This window comes from Neltuma alba, unplaced genomic scaffold (genome assembly GCF_004799145.2).
Source record: "Neltuma alba isolate B1F8T4 unplaced genomic scaffold, ASM479914v2 tig00011441_pilon, whole genome shotgun sequence".
Taxonomy (NCBI): domain Eukaryota; kingdom Viridiplantae; phylum Streptophyta; class Magnoliopsida; order Fabales; family Fabaceae; genus Neltuma; species Neltuma alba.
In genome coordinates this window covers 290,924-308,424 of record NW_021636123.1, presented here as the reverse complement: position 1 = coordinate 308,424, position 17,501 = coordinate 290,924, and the positions used below count along the sequence as shown (strand labels likewise).

Genomic DNA, 17,501 nt, shown 5'->3' with positions numbered 1-17,501 from the left:
AGAAGGTGTAGTAGCCACCTAAGCTGGACAAACTCTTACAGCCTCGTTAGGGCTGGGCCACCATGATAGAGTAGTTATCTCAAGTCCTAGAATAGACCAATAAGAACTTGGGGATAGTGAAGTTAAGATGGACAACCCTAGTGAAATTTCTTAAGGATCAAGAAGAAGAGAAAGAGATAGATGGTTGTGTAGGGAACTAGCTTAGAGGTTGGTATGTTACTGTTAATGTTAAGAGATACTCAGTCACTTGGAGTTTAGGTTGAGAGGCACCCTTTGTCAAGAGATAAGGTCTTGGCCAGGAATCTTCCTAGAGAAAGTGGGAATTGGTCCTCTGAGTAAGAATTGATGTTGCTCAAGATGGAGCAAGATACCCTATCTGAGTAGGAAAGGGAAGCAACTGAGGCAAGGCAAGCGGAGTTGATCTTACCCAATGGAAGCATGACTAGCCAAGAACAAAGCTAAGCTTGGATGTACCTGAGCTTAGCAGAGTACTAGAGCAAGTAGAAAGAAGAAGAACCTCATAAGTCCTCTCCCTATGACTTCCAAGAGCAACTGCGAACAGAAAGAGAGGCTCCTTTTTATAGGGATAAGATGTCTGGATGGCATGCTACAGACATAGCAACTAGTAAGAGCTTGCACTCCTTACATTGAAATACCAGGCATTATGCATGTTAAAGTATACTCATACTAAAAAGTAAAGTAGAGGAAGGATAAACTGCATAAGTCCTCTCTCTGTATACATAAGGTGTTTGTGAGGAAGTAAAGGAGAGAATCTATTGGAATATGATAGTTAATTAAGTGTCCCCAATGTTTAATCTTCATATTATGTTTTAGAAAGGTATGGGATTCTAAAAGTTAAAATATCTAATTAAAGAAGTTAGGATGTCATTAGATTTTCTAGTTTTAAACTTTCTTATGTTATGTGACTGAATTAAGGTTTTTTTTTTTTTAACTAAGCTAATTTAGATGTTATTGTTGTTATTTGCTTTGACTCTTAAAATTATGATTTGTATGAAAAGTGTAACATAATTTGGTTCTGCAGAATTATTATCATTGTTGCACTGTTTTGGTTTTGTTTTATACACTTTAGAATTATAGGTTATAGTAAAAACTGACGGTGCAAATAATTACATTTTTTTTTAAAAAGGCCACTATGTTCGTCTGTTCTGCCAGAACAGACAAATAACAGACGAATATGATGGCACATGTTCATCTGTTTTTGTAAAACAGACGAATATGTGCCCAGAATAGATGAATATGCAAGGTACATATTCGTAAAAACAGACGAATATGTGCATTCATCTATCACAAAACAGATGAATATCTAACTTCTATCTACGTCCCCGTTTAAACAGATGAAAAAAGGCTTCTAGAATAGACAAAAATAGATCTTTTTGTAGTAGTGTCATTGAAAAATTACAGATTAAAAAATTTTTAATTTGGACTATCCAAGTAAGATTTTGCATAACACAGATTTCACACAGCATTGATCACGTGGTTGCTTATTTTTGTAATGATATCTGAATTTCGCAGTATTCTTGCAAATTCTGAGAAACTCGATGAGGCGATTAATTCTCAATGACACAAATTTATTATTTAAATAAAACATTTGTAGCCAAAAAACTATCTCAGCTAAAACTGTCCTTTAAAAATTTGATTAATTTATTAATAGTACTTTCAACCTTTTTTAATCAGTTCTAATTTAAACTTTTGAGAGTCTATCAGCTTGTACAAAGCAATTGGTTCTCTCTGTCTCTCTGTCTCTCTCTCTCTAAAAGGTGATTAGCAATCATGAATATTTTGTACCAAAACGGAAAACGGTGCCATTATGCGAAAAGAAGGGACAGCGGATGTTAAGAGAAAAGGAGAAAAGCCAGCATGTATGATGAGTGCTCTACTAATCGTTGAACATCTCATCACATATATCAGAAAGGCTATTTGTTTACCAACTTTTAGACTGCTCCTGAAGGCCACTTTTTTGTGCAATGCATTTTTTTTTTACTGCTGTATTTAAGGGTTATTCATTGAATAAACGTTAAATATGGGGAAAATAACCACTAAATATAAGCAAATATATAGTAGTGTTTAGCCCGAGAAAGAAACTTTTGTAATTTAGTCCCTATGAAAGATTCTACGTTTTTATGGCACTCTTAAGACTTGCTCATTTTGCTTAATAATCTAATTGATTTAAGTTTATTCTCAGTTTCCAGACCCAAATATGAGATATGACAAATGAGATTTTGAATTATTTGTAAAATATTTTTTTTATAATTGACTTGTTTTTTCATGATGTATGTATTCAATTTTGTTCATTTAATAATTTTTCATATAATTTCATTTATGTTATGATTCTATTTTTAGAAGTTGAAAATAATTGTCATGCTTTCGTTACTCAAAGTTATTCCCTGAAAAATTATTTCTCACCTTAGATGGTAAGTTGTGACAGAGCTTCAATTTGATTTCATTATGGTGATGTTGTTGTTATTGAGATTTCACGAGGTCTCATTTACATGATGAAACTTGTAAGTTTTGCTAGAAGGAAAATATCTATGGAAAATCTTCAGTATGGTACTGCATCTATAGAAAGATTCGAGATATTTTATGCATCATTCTATACTTAAGGAATACGACATTTCTCATATTTCAAGGGATTACCCCTTAACTACTGGGATCCGACATTCTTAATCCAACAAAACATAACTTTTAAGGAACAAGTTCATAAAATTCCTTTATATATTACACCGAAGAATATCCTCTTTCTGTTTCATATGCAAAGCCAAAAAAGAAAAGCAAATAGGATGTGTTAATATGGTGACTCTCAAGGACGATGAACTACCTAGCTGAGAGGGTAGTGATTGGATCAAGCTGTCCAGAATTGATTTGATGGCTTGGTATGCCATTTGAATTGGTGTTACCAATCTCCATAGCTAAACATTCCTTTAGTTCGCACAACACAGAACTAATGTCTGGCCTTTGAGTAGACTGTGGCGCAATGCAACACATTGCTGTCTCCACAGCTTTCCATGCAGAACTAACATTGAATTCACCTGCCAACCTTAGATCAACAATGCCTTGGATATCCCTACACTCAATTTTTGGACGGATCCAATCAATAATAAAACATATATCTTCAAGTTCTCTTCTTATTGGTGGGTGGCCAGTGATTAGTTGAAGAAGAATCATTCCAAAACTATAGACATCACTTTTCTGGTTTAGGTTCCCAGACCTATGAAATCTGTAAATATCAATAAACAGTTAGTTTATAATTTTTCCAACAAACAATTAGTTTATAATAGTTCTTTATTTTCTTTGGATTAACATGCTTTTGTAAATTCCTAATTTAATATTTCCTCCGATCCTAAATATAAAACTTCCTTTATAGTGCAATTTATACTATAAACTAGGTTTTATATTTAGCATAGAAGAAAGCAGTAACAACGCTATTAAATTGAATTTCAAGAAATATAATGATATGTTTCCTCCTAAAAAAAAGCAATAACAATATTCCTGCATTTGATAAAATGCAGTGACTTACTCAGGATCAATAAAACCAGGTGTACCAGCTGGTCGAGTTGATAGATGAGAATCCATTTCATTTTCAAATGCTCTAGATAATCCAAAATCAGCAATCTTAGCTACCATGTGCTCATTTAATAAAATGTTAGATGGTTTTATGTCTCTATGGATTATAGGAGTTTTACAACCAATATGGAGATATTCCAGCCCTGCAACATCATTAGATTATGTAAGGTAGTGTAGTATGTGATTGTTAAGGTGAAAAAACATCACTAGTCCTCTAACCTTTTGCTGCATCTATAGCAACTTGAAGCCTCTTGTCCCACCTTAAAACTTTTGAATTTTTCTCTGTGGACATCAATTTGTTAGTCAAAGTGCCTTAGGAACCAAAACATGCATATGATGATAATGGTTCGTGTGTAGGGATTGAATGAAGTTACACACACAGACGCACGCACATATGAATCTGGTACGAGACCAGTATGAGCGGCAAAGCTAAATGTCAAGGTTGGATCAACGCTGATAATTTGTTAAAAGAAGGAGACTGAAAAGTGGGGTTAAAAAGAGTATGGCAAGTAGAAATTCGAGAAATTTTCCATGTAGACTTGCCATTAAAAGCCATGTACTTTTCCTCTGTTTCATAATTCAAATGTTCTCTACTTTTACTATAATTTTGTAAGAGGATAATCAAGTCCTGCTTCCCCTGACATGCTCTTGGCATGGCATAAGAAATCAGATCACATCTACACGGTATTTAATATATGTAATTCGGTATTGGAAAGTGTATAATTTTGTAAGAGAATAATCAAGTCCTGCTTCCCCTGACATACTCTTGGCATGGCATAAGAAATCAGATCACATCTACACGGTATTTAATATATGTAATTCGGTATTGGAAAGTGTATACTTTTTGTTACTTGATATTGTATAAACCAATCATTTTCCCTGGAGTTAAAAATACACAGGCGTCCATATTCATTTATAGGAATCAAAATGATTAACATTGTAGAAGTCACACACATTGATTTCTCTTTTCACTAGAAAATAATATTAATAGGTTCTAGTAGGACCAATGATCCAAAACTTACTACAAAATGTCTGGAGGCAATCTCAGCAAATGAATTATCTAGCAAGTTGAGCTAGTAAAATAAATAACATGGCAACGAATTAACGGAACAATTGTAAAGATACTGAAATTGGGTGAAGAACATGAGTGTTAAATATTTCATGCACAAGCTTTTAGAAAAAAATAGCTCTTTCATTTTAAAGTCTTCATATTTCACATGGTTGGAAGGTTCAATGTGCCAGCTTGCCTTTAACACCAACCAATGATTTTATGAATTCTATAATTAACAAATGTATTTGAGGCAAGGAAACCATAGGAAAATTATAACAACAGTTGTGAAGGCCTGTCTTTCAAATAATATTAATAATATAACCACCAGAATTTCTTTACCTCAATCCCTCATTTCCCTCCCTTCCTGTCAAAGTACAAGGAAGAGAGGGAGGAACTGAGGAAGTTTCAGGAGGCTCAATCTTCGTCTGGGCTCAGCGCGCTCGTTGTCCTTCTCCCTCCCCGTCACCAATGTGTGTGTGTGTGTGTGAGTGAGTGAGTCTTTGTATGTTGCCCGGTCGTTGTCATCTTCTTCTCTCGTGCGTCAGTTTGTGCAGGGTATGTCCAAATCCCTTCTCCCTCCTCTGTTTTTTTCATAATGCTGCTATATATGTGCGCGTGCAGAACATTGTCTTTACCTTTGTCATGTCGTTTGTGTGGATTGGAAAATTGTCGTCTTTCTTCTAATTGGTACTTGTTTTGGCTGTCCCAAGTTTGGTTATTGAATAAAACTGGATTTATATTTAGGGCATATAAGTTTTGGGGGTCGTCATAAGAAGAGGAATGGAGCATGCTAATTATTTAGCGCATATCAAGTGTTTGCTAAAATGTTTGAAAGGAAAAGACTGATGTGGATAAGTGTTCCTTGAATATTTTTTGGTCGAGATGAATTTAGATTCTGTTTTGAATTGTTTTGATTTAAATCTTCCATAAATATAGAATTGAGAAGCTTGACAACCTTGTGATGATGTGGAATGAATTTTGGTTGGTATTTTACTGACTGTCGTCCTTGTCTTGTGACATGATTTTAGGATGCGCATGTTTGATTAAATGTGGGAGGAAGGGATTTTGACTCAATTGAGCAGCTAATAAACATGGGTGATGTTTTCATTAAGAGTTTTTGACTCAATTGAGCAGTTAATAAATGTGGGAGGAAGGGATTTTGACTTTGAGGAGGTTGTTTAAATACGTAAATGAAAGTAAATATAATGAAAAATACTTCTTTTCATTTAAATATGGGGTTTTGGTTACAAGTTGATGTGGAAATTAAGGGTTGCAATGTGACCAAAGAATTTAGCAAAGGTTGTGATTCATTAAAGTACTGCTCCAGTTTTTAGTGTGGTGCCTAATTTGAAAGTTAATGTTGCTTCTATATGTAAGGCCTATTTAACATGTTTATCAATTTTTTTCAATTAACTTTATTAATATTTCCTCAACAGTAATCAAGTAGGAGAGAAAAAGAGAGAATTAAAAAAGATGATTATGGTGTTTTAGGAAAAACATATCATATTAACTAATGTAGGTGAAGAATTAGTTAATGGTGTCTTATATTAAGGACAGAGAAGTATGTTATAAGGTAGGCAATGATTACAACATGGGCTAGGGTTAAAGTTGAATTATGGATGGAGTATATGACTTTGGAGTGAGAATGGAAAATTTTAAAATTTTGTGGTGTGAAAAAGAACTGTGCCTTTCCTTCCCTTAGGAGCAAATAAAAGTGTAAAGGGGAGCACCATAAATTTAAAATTTGTTACCATGTTTTTCTTACATTCAAATGCTTCAAGAGAGTAAATCTTATCGAAATTTATAAGGAGTGAATTACAATATTTGGGAATACATTAGGTGAGTGAATACCGTCCTAATTAATTTATAAGTAAATTTCTCTTATCAAAATACTCTTCTTGTCATATTTATAAGGTACTTCTAGCATGTTTTATATAGATCAAGAAAGAACTTAAACTGTATTAACTCTTTGTTAAAAATATAATAACTTTCCAACTTTACTCTTATTTAATATATACAACTTTAAAAATATAACTATTTACACTATAATAAATGAAAAACAAAATAGTACATTCATGCTAAAAATTTAGTGAAGTAACTTAAATAGGACCAAAAAATCTCCTCCTCTGCCTTATAAATAAGAATAGAGGAGTAAATTGGTTTAAATAATTTACATGTACTATAATATAATTCTAATTATATTATTGATTGTTGTATTACTTGAAGTATTTTACATATATTGGGTGATTTTGGAGAGGAAGTTAGATTTATTTTATGAAAGACTATCATTATATTTAAGGCTTAAGGTGCAAATTTGTCTCAAAAGTTTTCACTCAAGAGTACTAGGCACCAACTAAAAGTTTTTTTTTTGGGAGCAAATCTATTTTGAAAGTTTAAAATCTAGCAATTTTGCCTTTTACTATTAAAAAATTAATGTTGACCATTAATGTTTTTAATAGTGAAGTTTAATGTTACTACGATTTTAAATTTTTGGGACAAATTTGCACCTAAAAGAACTTTCAGGTGCCCAGCACTTTTAGTAAAACTTTTTGCAGCAAATTTGCACCTAAATCGTGTGTTTAAAGTAGTGAAATATAATGAAATTACTATTTCCAACATTTGATATAAGATCTAGTTTGTAGTTTGAACTATAAACTAGATCTTATGCTAAGAATGGAAGATACTACTTAATTTTATGATCTAGTGAAATATGTCGTCATTATCATTTTTAATACAAGATATCATCAATGGTATTGAAAAGAGATGACATGTAGATGTTACAGACTCCATGCATGCTTACAAGAGGTCAAGGCATTGAATTTTGAGCGCTAGTTATGCGGATCCTTATGGACTAACCGGAAGGGTACAATCCATAAATCCCGCATGGGATGTGGAGGGTGCTTAGCTAGCAGGTGCTTGAGAGGTGCTAATCCTGTGTAATAACTAACGCACTTGAAATGGAGGAATGAATATTTATGAGTGTCACACTCGCAATTTTTAATTGTGGGTCTTGTACCTGCGTTTGTTGGGTGGCTTTGAGCTGCATGATTGATTAGTTATCTTTGTCGATTGTGTGTCCATTTTTATTATCTCTTGTGCTAAGGAACAGGTTGGGAGATATATATTGGTATATATGATATCTGTTCATATGGGACGGAGCTTCTTTTTATTGTAGAATTTTTGTGAGCTCCCATTTATAAGTTGAGGGTTAGATTTATCATTTTATCTTTCATATTTATTATTTTTTCAAACTAATTTATTTAACGTATGAATTGATATATAATCTAATGCTATACAAATGTATACTATAAAAAGAAAAGATTAACATTTGGCGGCAACTTGCAATCAACAAAAAGTTGCTGAAAGTTTTCAATGGCAACAATGATAATCGCTGCCAAAAGTGCATTTTAGTGATGGCATTTTTAAGTTTTGACAGCCCATTTGTAACAGTTGAAAGCTAGTTTCAGGAGCGACAAAACAGGTTACCGTTGAAGATGTCTTTCATTGTTGACAGAAATGTTGCTGAAAGTGTTTTTTAAACAATTATTCTCAAAGAAAAGTATGGGTCACTGATTGTCACGTGTTCACCACCTCACCTGGTTATTGAAAGTCTTACTTTCAACTACGACCTTTTAGAATTACTGCAGAAGGTGTCGTTTTCAGCAGGAAAATTCTAGAGTCAACTGAAAATCAAACTTTCATTTTTTTTACTCAAAAAAAAAAAAAAATCAGACTTTCATTTGCACCTTATATTGTTGCCACCAAAGAGCATACTTTTTGCGGTGACTTTTAAAGTTACTATAGAAAGTTAACTCTCAATGATAACTCTAAAAGTCATCGTAAAAAATATTAATTAAAAGTCAATTTTTGTAGTGGTATTTTTGAGAGATCATATCATATTTGTTATAATTAACTAATTTATTTAATTATTTGATTTATCCAAATTAGTTAAGTAACATTTATATTAATAAAGTACTTTTGGTATTAGTTGTTTACTACTTGGAACATGTCTAAAAAACCAACAAAATTTTTTTTTTCCACAGTCTAAAAAACAAATAAAAGAAACCAAAGCTTTTGTTTTTTTTTTTTAGCAATAATTCTTACCTGCTATATGTTGTTGGAGGTCACCATTAGCCATGTACTCGTAAATTAATGCCCTAGCACCACTCTCTTCGCAGTATCCAATCAGAGAAACCAAGTGTTTATGATGAACAACAATCGAAAGTTCTACCTGCAATTTATACTCAACTTTATCATTTTTATAATAAGAATCTACTTAAATAGAGCGAGACTTCCATGAGAAAACAAAAATATAATTTCATTGTTAGATTTCGTTTTCACCTCTGATCGAAATTCTTTATGACCTTGCCTTGATGACTGAGAAAGCAACTTCACTGCAACCTGAGTATTATCCTTAAGAGTGCCTGAATAAACTTTTCCAAATCCTCCTTCTCCAATCAAGTTTTGGAAGTTATTAGTGATTTCAAGAACCTCCGAGTAAGAAAAAGCACGATTTCTTAAATACTCCGATACTTCTTGATTTGTTGAAACAGTAGAATCCACTACAAATGTTAATAGGGGTTTTCAGAACTGCACGTCAGGTGTGTGTTATGAATTGGGGAAATGAATATTGCACAAGATATGTCAGGAGAATTTAAAAAGTGGACAATAGCACTAGGATATTTTTTCTGCATTTCAAAGGGGTATGACTAATAACAGACAGTTATTCTGACGCAAAAGGAAAAGGAGAATATAAAAGGTATATATTGAAATTCATGGTAAGAGTAACATCTTAATTAGGGTCACTTGATATGAGGGAAATAAATTAGAATTAGAACTGACTTTGGATGCTAATCACTCTTGATGCCAAACTCATCAAATACGGGCTAGATTTGAAATTTTTAAAGGATTATTTTTAAATAAAATCCATATTTTTAAAAAAAATAGTTAATAGATTATTTTTATTTTAGATTTTATATCAATTAAAATAATTATTTAAAAATAAAATCTAGACCTTTCAAATCAGATTTGGACCTCCAGACGACACATTCCAAATGATGAACACCCAAACTCATTCCAATAAGAAAGTAGGTTATTTATTACTTTTACTTGGTTTAACAAATAATAGGAGCTAGTTTTAGTGCTCATCACCTTGATGAGCACCCCAAACGCATCAGGTCTTGTCTATATCTCATTTGGATGGTCCGAATTTAAGATATTTAATTAATTATTTTTAAATAGGAAAAACTATTTTTTGAAAAAATCATAGTCAAGAGATTATCTTTATCTTAGATTCTATGCATATTAAAACAATTATTTTGAACAAATAAAAAGGAAAAAGAAATCAAATCTGGACCATTCAAATGAGATATGGACGATCAAGATCTAATGAGTTTAAAGTACCAATCAAAGTGATAAGTACTGAAACTGGTTCCCAAATAATATGACTTCTTCAAAATTACGGTCAATAAAGTTATTAGTTAGAGATTAAAAAAGCTGTTAGGAAAAAGCTATTATCAAAACATGTTATATAATGAAGGATAAATGAGCATCCACTATCCTACTTTTATTTTTTAGGTGAATCCAACACCCTATTTAATTTTATGATGTGCATCCTACATCCTAATCATACTTTCTCATCTCATCCTTTGCTTGCTAAGGAAAAAGCTGCACGTGAGGAGACAGTAATAAAAACAAGCAATATTTTGTATGTACCTTCCAGTTTTTTCATTTTGAAGATCCAAATTCCTAGGGAAATCAGAATTACAACCGTCAAAGCTGAAACAGATACAATTAATAGAAGAGGGAATTTGTGCTTTCTCTTCTTGCATGGATCCCTCAAACAGAGGCCAGGATTATCGTCCAAACTGAAAGATAAGTCAAATGGGTAGAGGTAAAATTACAAATTGAATTTGACTCGGTAATATTTATTGAGTTTTATAAATCTTTTCCATTAATAGCCTCAAGAAAAGCAAGAGCCAATGTAAACTGATTTTAGTTTAACACAAGGGGTGAAAAAAGGCAGTCACGGCTGAGCAACTATGACAGATTCAAGGTGAGAAACCTCATTTTCAAATCTGAATTTTCTTTAAGAGCCTTGGGAATTGAACCTGTAAGTTTGTTGCCACTCAAATTACTGCAAAAAAATTGTGAAATGCATTCAATTAGCATGGGGTCTTCAAGTTATGAACATATATCAGGTATTAAAAAAAATATTAATGCATTTTGTAAAACTTACAGGATTCTCAAGTTTGGCAATTTAGCAAGAAATTCCGGTATCGGTCCAAACAGGCCATTGCTTGATAAATCCCTAAAACAGAAGCAATATTTTATATGACAAAATTCTTAATTATAGTTGAGATTTTTTCCTGTTGAAATTATTAATTATATACTTACAAGGATTCTAACTCCGTAAGTTTTGAAAATGAAGCGGTTATTTGTCCTCTTAGATCGCTGGCACTCAAGTTTCTGTTTTTGATAATGATCAATAGATACTAAGGGAGGAGACGGTAAAATTTTAAGAAGTATATAGTTTAAATGACCGATGCATTTGAATAATTAACATTAAATTAACCCAAGTCAATTTCACATCATTTAAGTGTCCAACATGCCAATATTATGGAATGAGTGGAACTAAATCTAATTACAGTGAGATGCTTCAAGGAACGTCTGCTTTAATTCAATAAGTGAAATATACTTACAGTGAGGTAATCCTTGCGTTAATGTTGTTGGTGCTATATCTGCAACCAAGTCCCTTCCATGCAAATTCCTCGTCAACACATGGGTCACCTTGCCACTCTACTTTAGAGATTTCGTATGTGTTTTTTATGTCCCGAATGGCATCCGCTATAGTTACCAATATTAAAGAGGGTCTCAGAAGTCTAAGCCAACTCACACATACAGATTCAGAGATCATAAAACAATAGAAAATACTAATTGGTTGAGGAATTAATATACCATCTGTTTGGATAGTTGGAGATGTTAGTGGTGATATGAGTTTATAAGTTTCGATGGCATTAAGGATTGGAGGAGCATCAGATTCTGGTGCTGCACTTATCTTGAAACTAAGATCATCTTTATCTGTAACGTTAATAACTGTCACTGGCTTTAAGTATTCAAGAGTTATCGGCTCTGTGTTGATATATTTACCATTAACAGCAATATTAATTACTCTCTTTTGTCCAGCCGGAAGCTCCTCAATTTCAACAAAGTGAAAGATGACATAATATCTGAAGGACATTTCAGGTATTTCCGTCCGGACAGATTCATAGTTAAGGCTTAAATCAACGGAGAGATTCAATGATTTGGTCGCGGACATAAGCACTTCTGCCGGTAATTTGTAAGGATTGTTTCTGCTTTCAACATCAATATCTTCCGACCTATTGAACATTTCCCAACGTTCATCTTTGAAAATATTGTCCACACGCCACACACGATCATAGATGTCATCCTTAAACCTGTATGTTTGTAGTATTAGAGAAATAAATTTATAAATGCTTTCACATGCAAACACTGGCAACAAATAAGAATAGAGTCACCTTGTAAACAAGCCTGAAGTCGACTGAATGGAACCGACATCGATTCTCCCATCAAGGACTAATAATGATTGAGAAGGAGACTGAGTCAGATAACTAGAATCGCTAAGAGGTCGTAGTTCCAATACAGAAATGAAAGGTATTCCTCTGCCAGTGTTGACTAGGCAAACGAGGATGGTGTCGGTTATGGGAGTATGGATAATCTCTGCAAATTCATAACCACGAGTGTCATCGTTAAAACGCACAGTTCGCCAAAAATCGACATTGAGGTACAAGTCAAATGCTTGACTTCGATTTTTGGCATCATAAAGTCCATATGCAAAGAAAGCTCTGATGAGGAAATGATTGTTTCTGGCTCTCTGGTTTAGTTTGATGGTGTAGCAGTTTCTTTTTCCTTCTGGGAAACTCCTCAGTGTTTGGAGTTGTCTTCCAAAAAGAGGAAAATCTAGGTCAGATCTTTCCTCAGTTGCCACCCTGAAATTTGTTCCTGTTTCTACGAAATCTTCGTCTGTTTGATATAAAATTCCAGTTTGTGGATCAATGTATCTCATGCTTGCTCCGCAGTCAATGCTTATGAAATGTAGGTAAGGAAAATCTGTCCAAGTACAGTAGTTTATATGCATGATTAGTTTTATATATTACAACTAATTATTGAGTTGATTTTAGTTCTAAACATAAAGTCTATTTCTCATATTTATCAGTTTTTTCTAAATGATCTCTATTTATATTTCCTTAACAATAATCAAGCAAGAGAAGGAAGATATTAAGAAAAATGATTATGGTGTTTTAAAAAAAACATATCATATTTCTTATAATTAATTAACTTAAATAAATTTCTTAATCTAATCAAATTAATTAAATAGGTCTTATAATAAGAACCAGAAGAATATTATTTAAGCTGAAGTTGTCAACCATCGAAACAAAAAGGTTGGATGTGTCATAAACTTTAGTGGAAACATAATATAATAACAGGGTTAAGGTACAAATTTGCCTCAAAATTTTTACTCAAGAGCACTGCATCTCCAAAAATATTTTTAGAGCAAATTTGCTCAAAAAGTTTAAAATAATAGCAATATTGCTTCCCACTGTTAAAAATAACTCCCCAAAAAACTTTTAATTACCCAGTACTCCTAATCCTAAGTAAAAATTCCCAAAACAAATTTACACCTTAACCCCAAAATATTATGATACAGAAACTTTGTGGGCTTACCAGGGTGAGTAGCATCGTCGCTGGTGGTGAGTTTCCTTCCATCTGACAATATTGCATCGCAGGTATTAAGGAAAAGTTGGATCCAGACGAACCATACAAGCCGTTGTGCTGCCATCTCCATGAGACTAGTTGAATTCTATGAAGATATAGATATGAAATAGGAACAGTTAATAATTAAGTAGAGGATAAGAAAAACAATAGAAATGATCTAACCGTGCAGGTTGAGATATCTCAGACTCAAACCAAGATGATGGGCAGAGGCTTGTGTGAGGGGGGTGTTTATATAACTAGAAAGTAATTAATTTTTTCTAGAAGAATTATTTTTCACTTTTCCACACGCATTGACCATGGATACGACTATTTATGCTCTAATCAACTGCCTAATTTTCTTGTAGAGGTTCGGTGGATTGATGAGAGGTCGTAGTTGTAACAACCGTTCTTTTAAAACTCATTTAGATCAAAATTTTCAATCTATTCGAACGATTAACCATGATAGAAAAGAAGAAACCTTAAAATTTTAAAATCGCTATCATGGTTAAAAGAAATAAACTAATATTACGAGCCACATCAATCATTCACTCGGGCCTTGGACTTTCAAAGTCTAGAAATATCATTCAACCGTTAGCCCAAACCAAACTTACACTTTCAAACACATGAACTGATAAAACATTTTAATATAAATCATAGAGCCCATTAGTCAAAAGTCAACACTATCAAATGAGTGTAATACGCAAAGTCTTAAATATCTTTGGCCTTCCAATGACCTCCCATCTTAGATAGTAGTAATTAAAAGTATTAGTTTACAGCATTAGAGTATATGGGTCCTATGTGGCAATATATAAAAAGTCAACACATAAAACAAAAGCAGGGAGGCTATACAAGCTACAACAGCACACTATGCCTCCGAAGCCTTTCTTGATGGGCCACCACCTGAACTATCACCTAAAGATAGTAAAAACCACAGGGTGAGACAAACGTCTCAGTAACCAACTGTCCAACTCATCATACATACTAACATGTGCTTGTGAGGTGTCAAGTGGGATAATTATTATATCTCAATATATATATCAATGAAAATACAAATATGTATATTCAAATAATCTCAATCATCCAAACCCTTATTACGAGGACTAAAACACAAGCCACATAAGTCTATCCCTCACTATAGGGGATCAAACCGACCTATAGGCCTATCTCACACTTTGGGGGACGATTAAGTAGTCACAAAGGTCCATCCCTTATTATAGGCCTATCTCACACTTTGGGAGACGAATAAAAAGCCACAAAGGTCTATCCCTTACTCTAGGGATGAAGGAAGAAGCCAACTAATGTGCACTAATGGCGACCTTACCACGTGGTAGGATAGCGTTCAATTCAAAATCCAAATAACAACCAACCATTCACAATATAACAAAAATGTCTCAATCTTTTCCCAATATAATCCATAAGATATAAACCATATATCTTTTCCAAACTTCTCAATAACAATTCCAAAAATCCCACAAGACAATTTTCATAGCTCAAAAGATATAATTTATCTATTCGAGTTTCAAATAACAAATCATTATACCAAAATAGCAAAATGCTCACAAACAACATATTAGCACATATAACAAGTGGAAAGTGGTTACCTCTCACCAAAGCAATACTAAGGATTACCACAAGGTCAATCTTTTGCTCAACCAATAATTAATCTACACAATTAATATAACCACATATTAATATAAACTAATTAATTAATTACACTTCTCTATATTAGTTAAATTTCTAATTTAATTAAATTTTTATTCCCAATTCCCGTAACTCTCATAACCCAAAAATTATTAAGTATTTTAGAAACAACTTAAAATTTCTAACAACCCAAAGTATTTTTCTACCACCTCCAAATTATTTACCTTAATAAAAAGGATTTTCCATAATTTCCAAATATAAAATTATTATGTTCTAAATTCTAAAAATCCTATTTTAAGTTTAAACCTCAAAATCAAACTATCAAAAATTCATTAATACTTCAAGTATTTATAAATAAATAATCTAATCAAAACTTTAATGGTATAACTACCATATATATATATTTCCATAAATAATAAACTTTTTAGCTACAATAATTATTTTAAAATCTCCAGTCACCCAATAAATAAAACTAAACCGATTAAAATATTAATAATATGTCAAACAACCCAAATAAATTACTTAACTTGAATTTAATCGGTAAAAATATGATATATCCCATAAATAGCAGATTTTCAACTAAATAATTTGATTTAAATATTAAAATTAATAAATAGACAAATTTAAACCTATTAAAATTAACAACTCATTTACTTTTAAATTTTTATAGTCATCTTTTATTAAAACTCAATACTTATATCATATATAAGTCTCAAAATTTTCTCCAATCACTACAGTAATAATGTAAATAGGAAGCTCAAAATATATAGAAAATATTCATAAAGAAAGTTTAATAAAAAGAAGTAATTTTGTATACCTAAAATATCTTCAAAGCTTGCTCTCTCCTTCACCAGTATGCTCCTCTCTCTCACGCACAATCCAACTCTCTCTCTCTTTTCTTCTTGCGCCTCTTTTCTTCTTGTGCCTGCCTGGGGGGATGAATTGCGCCGGGGGGGAATGAATTGCTGGGGTGTATTTAACACCCCCCGCACATTTATTGAGGGAGGGGGATTTTCAAACTTAACCCCCACCCCCATGGTCCCCCCCCCCAACTTTCCACCGAAATATCGGTGGAAAGTTAGACTTTTTTTTTTAATAAATATTATCATAAAATATTATTATATTATTTTATTTTTCAATTATTTTTTTGAATTTTTTTTTATATTAGGATATTACAGTAGTCTCCATTCCTTGTTTCTTTAGATGTATTTTCTGAATTATTAATGGCTTAAGGTGTAATTTCAATATGAAGTTTTCCCTTAGGAGGATTGGACAAGCAAAAGTCTTTTTAGGTATAAATTTGTTTTAGTGAAAGTTTAAAATTGTAGTATTTTTGGCCCTATACAATTAGAAATATTAATAATCAATGTCACTATTTTAACACAATGTTACTTTTTAATAGTAGGGGCAAAACTGCTACAATTTTAAAGTTTCATGACAAATTTGTACCCAAAAAAATTCCGGGAGCCCAACATTTTAGAGTGAAAACTTTCAAAATAAATTTGTACCTTAAACCTTTTTTTTTTTGAAGTGAATACCTTAAACCATTATTAATTTATAATTAATGATACATCCTTAATTTTAAAAAAGTATGATGGTCGACCCATTTTGGTTAATTGTGTTAAATGTGTCATGCACATGTACATCAGCCATAAATAACATGGGCCCCGTAAAACCCCTAATTGACTTGGTCGTAAACCAAAAAACCCTTTGACCTCTTTGGAAAGTGCAGATGGTCCTTCTTGATTAACATCTGGTTTTCCTCTCTTAATATTTTTACTTTCCCATTACTTCAAATTCAGTTGGATCATTCACAAATCCACTAATTAATGTATTCATTGATCCCTAAATACTCGCTTCATTCTTTTCCATAGGAGACAATTGTGAAGTACGGCTTACCACTCTGATCCTTTTTAATCATCACTTATAGAGAAGGATTTTGGTCCTTTTTATTTTCCTTTTTATTTGTTACTTATATCTTTTTTAATGCTTCATTTTCAATTCTGCCCCTATCAATTATAATAAAAAAAATTAATCAATTGAGATAGTGTTTCATTTGCTCCTCTACTAAGGGCAAAACAGGAAGATTTTATCTATGTAATACTCTCCTTAGTATGCAAAAAATTCTTAAAAGTAACGATTAAAAAAGGCCAAAGTGGTATTTCTTTTTATAAGAGACATTTAGAAATTGTCCTAAATTTTGTTTATTGATTTCCTATTTTATCCCATTTAGTTAATTATATTACTCATGTAATTGTATTTAATTCCCACAAATTCTTTCTCTACTACATAAATGAGGATATTTTTATTTTTTGACAGAACAACGTTACATTTTTCACTCATTCATTATTTTCAATTAATTTTAGCTAACATTTAAAACAATGTAATTTGATTAGTTATCTTTTGTAAAATAAAGAACGGACTGAATATGTTTTGGGGAATGAGTTCGGAT

General features: G+C 32.3%; 1 pseudogene; it reads right to left on the bottom strand.

Annotated features, from left to right (window-relative positions):
• The window catches only part of LOC114713630 (putative leucine-rich repeat receptor-like serine/threonine-protein kinase At2g19230), an 87,443-nt pseudogene extending 76,680 nt beyond the window's left edge, over window positions 1-10,763 (bottom strand).
• Between the last annotated feature and the right edge of the window lie 6,738 nt (window positions 10,764-17,501).